This window comes from Microtus ochrogaster, chromosome 19 (assembly GCF_000317375.1).
Source record: "Microtus ochrogaster isolate Prairie Vole_2 chromosome 19, MicOch1.0, whole genome shotgun sequence".
Taxonomy (NCBI): Eukaryota; Metazoa; Chordata; class Mammalia; order Rodentia; family Cricetidae; genus Microtus; species Microtus ochrogaster.
This window is the reverse complement of record NC_022021.1, coordinates 27,918,805-27,929,427: the sequence shown is the minus strand read 5'-3', so window position 1 is coordinate 27,929,427 and position 10,623 is coordinate 27,918,805. Positions and strand designations below refer to the sequence as shown.

At 41.5% G+C, this 10,623-nt stretch overlaps 1 protein-coding gene and 1 pseudogene across 3 annotated transcripts in view; one reads left to right on the top strand and one right to left on the bottom strand.

Annotated features, from left to right (window-relative positions):
* Egflam (EGF like, fibronectin type III and laminin G domains) overlaps positions 1 to 10,623 on the top strand; it is a 161,898-nt gene that overhangs the window by 43,122 nt on the left and 108,153 nt on the right. The window lies entirely within an intron of this gene.
* Positions 2,706 to 3,725, bottom strand: LOC101988729 (annotated as a pseudogene).

Sequence of the window (10,623 nt, the reverse complement as noted above, 5' to 3'; positions counted from 1 at the left end):
GATACAGGGAAGGGCTGAGGGGAGAAATGCATGGGTAAAAAGATAAAATTCTATTTCAATTAAAAATAATTAATAAAAGAAAGCTGCAACTTGGAAAGAGAGATTATGAAGGAAATAAGGATTATGAAAAGGGGAAAATATAATGGAAACCCATCCAAATATCCTTTTAGATCCTAGACAAATGAGATTCTGCTACCAAGGCAGGTAGAAAGAAATCCTTTTTTGAGGTGCCATAATGTCCTTGAGCAAACTGTTATTTCTAATAGCACCAGAGTCTTGGTCAGCCTACACATCTACACTGCACATTTGCTCACCTGCTCACACCTATGAGAAGTGGGCCCAGCAGGGCTCACAATCTTGACCATGTGCCTGCTTAGGTCAGGACAGTGCACTGGCTGGTGGTGTGCCAGGCTGGCCTTCTGGTTCATAGGAAAGGTAAAGTCCTAAGTATCACTTATTCAAAGTCATTTTCATAAAGTGCAGTTGTTTTTGCTATTGTTTCCCTGATATAATTCATATTCCTTTTGCTTCCATGTAGCACAAGTTTTATTTATTATGTTTACGCGTGCCTTGTTGTGCTGCTGAGCAAGCTATTTGTCCCACGGGGGAGAAAAATGACCCGTGTGGAACTCTACTGTACCAGTGATTCCCAATGAAGGGACCATTCCTCTGGTAGTCACACCCTTCCCAGACTCCTTCCTAGAGTTGGCTGCTGTGTGTAAAGGTCACATGCAGGAGAATCCAAAAGTTTACTGATAGCAGGAATAGGTCCTGCTGACATCCCAGCCAACAGCAGGCATGGCTATCCACCCATGGGAGGGAGATCACCTTACAGGTGGGTCCTCCAGCCCCAGCTGGGCCATTCCTGCAGACAACAGGTAGGTGTGCAGCATGATGCCTAATTATAGGCTGGTCCCACTTAAAGAAGGATGATGAACAAATAAGCCGTGAGGTTGTTTTCAGACATTAAATTCTGGGGTTATGTGCTAGAGCGTAACAGATAACTAGACGGTTCTTTCTGCTTGCTTGTCCATTGGGTCTACAGTCTACAGCCCATGTAGCCAGGGATTCGCTTTGAGTTATAGTTTTAATGTAGCCCTGGAAAATACATGTCTTTTCATAGTTTGTTCTGTTGATTTTTGTAGGTACTTTTCTTAGCAGTGAAATTTGTGGTTTCTCCCAGTTGAGAAAAAAAAATGTTTTAAACAACTTAAACATTCGAAAGATTATGCACCCATGAGTGGATGAATTCAGCGGCAAAGGCATTGTTTTAGCCAGGGTTCTAAATGCTGACCTGGAACTCAGCATTCTCATGTCTCAGACTCTTGAATGATGGCCTTACAGGCAGGCACCACACACCTGCCTGGGGTTTTCCAATAGTCAGCAGTTATACTGACCTCTGATCTTGTTGTCCTGTAATATTTAGAGTGGGGTGTGACCTCCCTGGACCATGACTGCTATCCTGATGCTTCTCTGGATTGCTGTGGTTTCTGGTTCTGAGTTGCTTTTAGCTTTTCGGGAGGCATGGTTATTCCATCCCTAGAGTTCTGTGTGGGAAAAAATAGTTTCCCAGAAAAAATGTCCTTGGAAAGCTATCCCTTAGGAATAAACAGATTTTTTTTCCTTCTGTACTGAAGCAGCCCCTTGCAAAACCTCTTCCTCTCACAGCTGCTAACTGGGAGATTTAGTCATTACCCCATAAAAATGTACAACCACAAAGCTCTTATTAACATTTTCCATGCTAGCCAGCCTACCTTTCCCTATTTCCCTGTCCTTTGCAGACCTGGAACACCCTGCTCATCAATAGGATAGCCCACATCTGGTGAGGTTCTTAAGGAATATCATCTGCCCATGAGATTTTCTCTATCCTGAAGGCTGGGTTGTAGCATGAGCAACAAAGCTCAACACTGTGGTCTTGAGTACTGTTTTGAAACTAGATATCTCTGGCTTCTTCTATCCTGGACCCCAAAGCCAATTTCTTAGACTTCCTTGGGTTTCTTCATCCAGTATCCAAGATATTCAATGTTTGGATTGTAGGCTTGGTACAAAGTGTAAAATTAAAACTTTTTAAGGACTCAGAACATAAACTGAAGTTTTAGTAAATGAGTAGCTAGTGACTAGAAAGGTGTAGTTCAGTAGTATAGGCCTTGCCTAGTATATGAGACCCTGGATTTAACACTCAACACTATTGAAATAATAAAGTAAAAGCAGCCATACAAAAGGCGATGGTGATGGTGATGATGATGGTGATGATGATGATGAGGATGATAATGATGGACTTCAAGGAAACAAGTACACTTCAGAGGGTTCTTAAATGTTTCTTTCTATGAGGTCTCCCTATCCCAAGATGGACAGAAAAAGAAGGTGGGTCCTATTTTATGTGCTGCAGCTCCCGGCTTCTTTGCCTTTTGTTTGTCATGACAATCCATGACATTTTTATTGAGTCTCTTAGTTTATAATATGAGGTAAAAGAAGAACCAGTTCTCTTTAAAATTTAACACAGCTATAGTGAAATATTTGAGACTTAAAGGGACTTCCAGGGGATGTTACAGCTCTCAAAAATTGAGATCCGGTAACGAGCTTTAACGCCTGGAATTTTCCAGTTGATTTTTCCCTTACAATAGTAATAAGCTCTACTTAGTCACATTAAGTTTCAAAGCCAAGTCTTTATTGTCGCTGATGTCTTTAGATTTGGAGCACTGGTCTCAGTCAATATCTACTAATTCCACTGCAAAATTGAGTTTGGCATTTGGTGGAGTTTTGACATTGACTGTCCTTTCTTCCAATCAGGCACACTGCGGTTCAATCTCCAGCCGATCCTTTCCCTCCATTACTTAGAGTCAGGAGTATTCCATCCTCTGATAACCTTGTCTACTCTGACCTTTAAACTTAAAGGCTTAGCGTTTTTCTTCTTCTTCGAACTTGTTTGAACACCAGTATCAAAACCAGTCCCATCTGGGAGTGTCCCTGTGTGCCAGCAGCGAGCAGCATCTCCCTTTTTGGGAAAGTTGCTTTATCTCTGTTTTTAGACCCGATTTTGTTTATTTCGGTGGACCCTCATCAAGCCTCTCTTCAGACTTGGTTTCTTTGGGTTTCTCGTCATTAAGCTCCACATTTTTCACTTGCTCAGAGGCTTCACGTACAGTTTCAGTACCCTTGAAAGGCTAACTTTCAAAGAGGTGGTTATAGGCTAAAACCAAATGGTCCTTTTTAGCAGGCTTAGGTACATTTTTAATGTTTCCCAGTAATTTATGCTCTGCAAGAAATGAATCTGAACCATGATCCTGTAGAAACTAGGTAATGTCCTTCTTGGGCAGCAGCAGCACACTGCAGAACAGCTGCCATCATTTCTGTGTCCTTCCCCTCCTTCTCTCCCTCCCTCTCCCTGTCCCTCTCTCCCTCTCCCCTCCCCTCCTGCTGTTCTACAATACCTATTTCCAAGTATACAATGCCGTTAACTCATCACTGCACCTGAAAGCTCTTGAATTTATCCCCCCACCCCAACACACACACACACACACACACACACACACACACACACACACCCGTAACTAAAGTGCTGTAGCTTTTGGCTAACGTCTTCCCTTTATTTCCAGCCTCCATCCTGGATCACCAGAACTCTGCTCTCCACTTCTACAAGGTTTAGATGGCACATGAGTGAGAACGCACCGTCTCACTCCGTCTGCCTGATTTACTTTGCTCTCCACAATGTCTTCCAGGTTCATCTCTGCTGTTTCCAATGGCAAGATTCCCTTTGCCTTTGAAGGCTGAGTACTAGCCTCGTGTCCATGGGCTACATTGTCTTTATTCATTCATCTGTTGATGGACAGACTTTTCTAGAGTTTGGGGGTTCTTCTCTGTTTAGCCAGTAAAGGCAGTGGAAAGGGAAACGGCAGAATTTATAAAACACTGAAAGTCTCTTACAGCCCCCTCACTACCAAGATCTTTATCAAAGCACAAACTTGGAGCAAAGTTGGCAATATTAGAATTTCTACAACTAAGGAAGGGACGCACAAAAGGCAGAGAAACAGAATGAAGAGGAAGTTGCCACCTATCATATAATTTTAAGTAAGGAAAAGGGAACCAGGGCAATAACATGTGTGGTGTTTATATACCAAGGCCGTTGTATCCAGTGGTTGGGGTTGGGGTTGTTGGGGCTGGGGTTGGGCAACAGAGTCAGATGCCTGAGTTCACTGTAGCTCCATTCCTGCTAGTCCTGTTGCCATGGTCACTAAAAATATCAAAGTCTCAGTTTCTTTCATGTGTAAGATGATAATAATGGTAACTTTATCAGGGCTGTTGTATGGAATAAATGCAACGATATCTCTATAGTGTGTCTGTAAGCACTGGCTTTGGAATCTGTCTTGATTCACCAGCTGAGTGACTTCAGAAAAGTCACTCAACTGCTGTGTCTTGGGTCATCTGTGAAACAGGAATGTCAACACTGACTGAGAAGCTAGATATGTGGGTTCTTTCAGAATATTCTGGCACTCAGTATGTGTTGGATCCTACCCTCTGCTTTATTTATAAATACTAATGGCATTATTGTGGGAAGTGCCCTTTGAGAGGGGCACCTTCAACACTCCATTACTAACATCTGTTAAGATGCTTATCTAGCTCTCAAAAACAACACATGCTTTTAAAATGAAAATTAAAATATATCAAATGTACCCACTTTGGGGAAACTCTCAATAAATTTTTTGTTGATTATTTTCTCAGAAGAATATTATTTCCCCAGAAAAATTATTCTGATTTATAAAATCATTGTATGTATACTTTTACATTATATGTACAGTTCTGTGTTGTGTATCTGTGTATATGTATTGTATGTACACTCATATGTTATATATACCACTCTATGCTGTTTGTACAGTTGTGTGCTGTGTGTATAGCTATGAGTTGTATGTATAACCTTATACTTCTTGCAGTAATGTGTTGTATGTACCCTCATGGGACATATGTACAGTCATGTGTTCTATATATCATGTGGCCTTTGTACCTTCTTGTGTTGTGTGTATACATGTGTGTTATATGTACATTCATGTGGCATATGTATAGTCGTGTACTATATGTAGACATGTGGCATTTGTACATTCATATGTTGTGTGTACAATCATGTGTTGTATATATACTCATGTGGCATAGATACAGTCATGTTTTATAGGTATACTCATGTGGCATTTGTACAGCCATGTGTTGTTTACAGTCATGTGTTGTACACTTTATATACTCACGTGGAATGTACACAGCATGTGCTCTATGTAGACTCATGTGGCATTTATACAGTCAGATGTTTTATGTATAGTCATGTGTTATATGTACATTTTGTAGCATATGTACAGTCACATGTTGTGTGTATAGTCATGTGGCATATGTACAGTCATGGGTTGTGTGTACATTCACTTCAGAGACAGACTGTTTTGCTCATATACTTCAGAAAATAATAATTTCTACTTTCTTATTACAAACTTTTGATAAGCATTGTTTAAGTGACAGACCAATATGCACATGTATGTGACCGGAATCCACTTTCACATTCTTGCCTGGGATTCTTTTTTTTAAAATTTTTTTAATGATTTATTTAACTTTATTTTATGTGCATTAGTGTGAAGGTGTCAGATCTCGTGGAACTGCATTTTTCAGACAGGTGTGAGCTGCCATGTGGGTGCTGGGAATTGAACCCGGGTCCTCTGGAAGAGCAATCAGCGCTCTTAACCGCTGAGCCATATCTCCAGCCCCCCTTGCCTGGGATTCTTGCTGTTTGAGCTTTTGTTTATTATGACTATGTTGAGATGAACATGTTTATACAACAAACTTTATTTTTCCACATAAGACTATTTCTTCAGTACAGAGTGTGAGCATTGGGAGTATTTGGGCATACTGGTCTATACTTAAGATCTGACACCGTCTATCGACTTTTCAAGAGTAATACCAAACTATGCAAGGTGGTGCTTTCCTGTGCTCTCAGCCCTGGGTACCAAAGAGCTGGGGAGAGCAAGTGTGAGGTCAGCCTAAGCTACACTGAGACCTTGTGACAGAAAACCAAATGCTGGGGATGTAGCCCAGGGAAGAAGGCTTGCCTCGCCTGTACAAAACTCTGTCTCCCCTACCACAAACACAAAATAGCTATACCAAATTAAATAGAAGTATACAAAAATGCTCCTATAGAAATTATCATTATTAGAAACTTGTTTCAGCCAGGCATGGTGGCTCATGCTTTAATCCCAGCCTTCAGGAGAGATAGACACAAGGAGGGTCTCTGTGAGTTCAAGGCTAGCCTGGTGTAACATAACAAGTTTTATGCCAGGCAGGGTTACATAGTGAGATTTTGTACGTAAAAGCAAAACAATACAAATCCCAACTAGTTTTATTTCATTTTTATAGGTGTGTGTGCACACACACACACGTGGGTACATGTATGAGCATGTGCTAGGGCACACATGTTCACATACGCATGTGGAAGTTGGAGGGCAGCTTTGTGTAGTTCATTCTCTCCTTCCACCGTGTAGGTGCTGAGAATTGAACTCAGTCAACAGCCTGGTAGAAAGTGCCTCTACCTGTTAAACCAACTGACCAGAACCTTGTTTCGATTACAGGAACCAGTGGCCTCCAGGGAGTCAGTAAAAATTGTACTTCATTAATTACTCATGTCTTCTTAATATTTTGTGTGTGTGTTTAAATTCTGTTGTTTCTGGTAATTTGTCTGTTTAAGGCCTTTGCCCATTCTCCCTCTGTGGACCTGAACGTATTTCTACTGTATTTTGCATGAGCTCTTTGCATATTAAAGAACATTAATCTTCTACTGGTTTGTAAATATTTGTCCGTAGATAGTATTTTATCTTTGGTATACGTTTCACATAAGAAATATTTTAGGAAACAGTTGTATGATCTGTTTATTTTGTGTATGATTTTTGTCGAAGACTGAAAACCAAATGGAATAGTGCTGGGGTGGCTGAGGGTGGCTGGGGAGAATGTCCCTGGTTTATGACTTTACAAATGTTTATTTCTCAAATTCTTCATTCCATCTGGAGTTAAAGCTATGTCAATGCAGAGTATGAATTAAGACTGGAGATTGATTTTCTCTTCTAATTTGCTAACCAACTGTCCTAATGCCATCTGTGGCATAATTCTTCCACTCTCCATTGATCCAAGATGCCTTTCTTATCATAAATTAAGTTTTCATATGTTCTAGGGCTATCCGCTCTGTTCTATTGATCTTCCTGTCCATTCCTATGCCAGTTCTGTGGTGTTTTAATTATAGGTGAAGGATCTTTTACACTATTTCAAGAATGCCCAGCAGAGCTAGCACATTGTATGAACATGATGCCTAGGGATTTCATTCTTCCTGCTCAGAGTGGAGCCTGAGAAGGCCACAGAATGATTGCTGTTTATTGGAAGCAGGTACTTAGGAGCATAGATGCGCCTTTGAAAGGTCACCTGCACAGAACCTAAGTGACTCCGAAACACAAGGTCATCTGTATAGGATCTAAGTGTCTTCCAAATATAGGGTCATCTGTACAAGATCTAAGTGGCTTCCACTATTGTTTAATTTTCTGACTGATTTTCTCATGGTTTGAGGTCTTCAAACATCGATAGACTGTTATTGTTAATGCTCAACGGTGATCAACCGAAGTCAGGTGAATCCCATGACTAGCGTTGTTCAATCTGAGGTGAGCTAATAGTCACTTTTGTCACTACTTGAAACAGCTTGAATAGAAAGTAAGCTTCACCTTGCTCCAAATACTGGTCTGGGCTCCCTGGTGGGGACAGAATGGGAAGAGAGCCAGAGCCAACCCTCAGTGGTTTGTAAAATGTCACGAATCCCTCTTGTTTTAAGCCATGGTGCTTGGGACTCATTTGTTAGAGAAGCACCACTTAGCCTATCCTGACTGGTAACAGAAGTTGAGTCAACATACTTAGTTGGTATATCATGAATCATCAGATACTTAAATTAAATTAGATAATTAAGATAGATACTCGCTAGGACACCAGGGCACATGCAGGATGCTTTAATCTTGTAAATTACTCAAGCGTATCTCTTTAAAGTAGCAGGGCAGATCTCACATCTCATTGACTGAGTATTGATTTTCCAGCTCAGGAGCTATCATCACAGTGATTTCAATCTTAATGGCTCCTCTCTTCTCTGACACCCTGACATGATTTGCTTGTGTCAGAAAATAGATCCTCCCGTCTCATCATTTCAGTTACGCTGATTTCATTTCATTTTTCATTGAAACCTTAATCCTGATGGACAACCCAATATTCTGCCACCTCTGCCAATCACAGATGATAATACCATTCATCTCACAGATGTATATTATTCTGTTCACATTGTCTTAAAAAAGTTATTTCGTGAGATAGTCCCATTATACTTTCTTAGTTAATTGTGAGAACAACCTTGCCCTCGATAGGGCAAACATGACACAGATAGCATGAAACCAGATGTCAGAAGTCAGTGCCCCCTTCAACCAAAGAGGAGATATGGTTAGTTTCTTAGTACAACCTGCCTCAATCCTACCTGCCACCTGTAGCAGGAGAACGGGCCCTGTCTTCCAGTGGGGAAGCTGTTGTTATCTCTGCCAACCTCATTTTCCCTGTGTGTAAAACAGTCTTCTTGTGAAGATGGGTGGAGAAAACACATACAAATTCCTTAAACACAGACTCTGGTTCTTTAAGTGTCTATTGACTTTTATTACTCGAATAGAATATAGGTTTTCCCATTTTCTGGGTGAGTAACTACGTTCATCTTGAACTCTGACTTCGGGCAGAGAGCCACACTAAGTCTTCTCTAGGATTTCTACAATGTTGCCATTGCAGTAGGTGTTTGTGTGGTTCACTGGCCCCTGCGTCTATCTAGTCTCCATCCCTTGTTAGACAACAAAAGACAAACAAGCAAACAAACAGATCCCACAAAAGCCCAGTACCTCCCTCCCTGGTGCCCATCTCTAGAAGGCCTCTGTTTGTATTAGTTATTTTTCTGTTGCTGCAATAAAATATCATATCCAAGACAATGTATAATCCAAAAGGATTATCTTAGCTTGCAATTGCAGTGGGATAAGGCTCCATTCTGGCAGTGAGGAATGGTAGCAAATGGCAGACATGATGGCCTGAGCAGAAAGCCGAGGAACCACATCTGCCACAAACAGGAAGCAGAAAGGAAAGAGCAAATTTGAAGTAGGACGAGGCTAGAAATCCCCCAAATCCACCTCTAGTGATGTAATTCTTCCAGCAAGGTTGAAACACCTCCCCAGACAATGCCACCGCCTAAAACAAAGTGTTCATACACCTGAACCAACGGGGACATCTGTCAGCAAACCACCACACTGCTCGTCTGTCTTCACGACTTGAGGCAGTGTCCTGCCTTCTCTGCTCTTTACCTTCCTCACACCTAAAGTAAGACAGTGCCTGCCTACGAGCTGTTAGAGGATTGTCGAGTGAACATCTCTAAATCTCTGAAAACTATAGTTGGAAGGCTTGCATCTATCTAAGTGCTAAGTGCTCAGCGCACCTTTACTGTTCACGTCAATGCTTTTGTGACATAGTCAGTTTTTATAAAAATGTAGCATCTCTTTTCGCATCTATATTGCAAGCTGGTTTTTATGACATTCTGTGACCTTCTGGAACCCACGTTTGCTCTTCATGACTCCACCCACCCAGATTACCATTACTTCATTGGCATGAAGTCCAATTAAACTGCCCCCTACTTGTTACTCTCTGGGAAGAAAAGTCTTGCACTTGAAGCCCAAAACTGTTTTATCTGGGGATAAAACACCAAAGTGTTCTTTGGTCCATGGGCCAAGTGAATAAGTTATATATTTAATATGACTTCTGCTGGCAGCTGCTACCCATGCAGTAAATCTGTTCTTCGCAACAGCTGTGATGTCATTTTATCACATGAACCTGGAAGTAATTGCAAATATCTGTTTTGGAGTGAGAGAGTCTGTGGTAAAATCTTGGCTTCATCTTCTATGATCTTGAACTTGTCAATGTGTGTGTGTGTGTGTGTGTGTGTGTGTGTGTGTGTGTGTGTGTGTTTTCGGATGTCCTCATTTGAAAGCAGGTATACTGATGCCTGCATTTCAAATGCAGAGAGTTGAAAAGGGACATGTGCATTATATTGTGTGCAGCTGCGCAGGTAGAGGAGAGCAGCAGCCCAGCTGTGTGTCATCTCCTGAAGCTCCCAGTTGCTGAACTGCTTGGGAGAAAGCGGGCTACAGTAGGCGTGGAGGCCTCTTACCATGCAGCATCTCTGGTCTAGGAGTTTGTGTTTACTAGGAGGAAGAATCATTTTCTACTTTCCCAAAGTGTATCTTGTGGGCTTGAGTGCTCACTTCATAAAATGTCAAGACGACATCAGTGGAGGTGGTTGCCAGGAGATCATTCTAAACAATTTTGTGGGCCAGACTTGTAAACTTAACTGGGAATTTTTAAAGCCAGCAGCTTTCGGGGTTAAAGGAGGTGGGTGCTTTCCTTTCCACATCATAATCTTTATTCTCTAAAAGACAATGAGTCCTGAGCCCTTTGCAATTGTGTGATAAGCCATACTGTGTGGTTTACCGATGGTTGGGCTCTATGCTCTCGACGACCCTGGCTTTGCCAAGAAGGGGCCACAAGAGAAGGCTG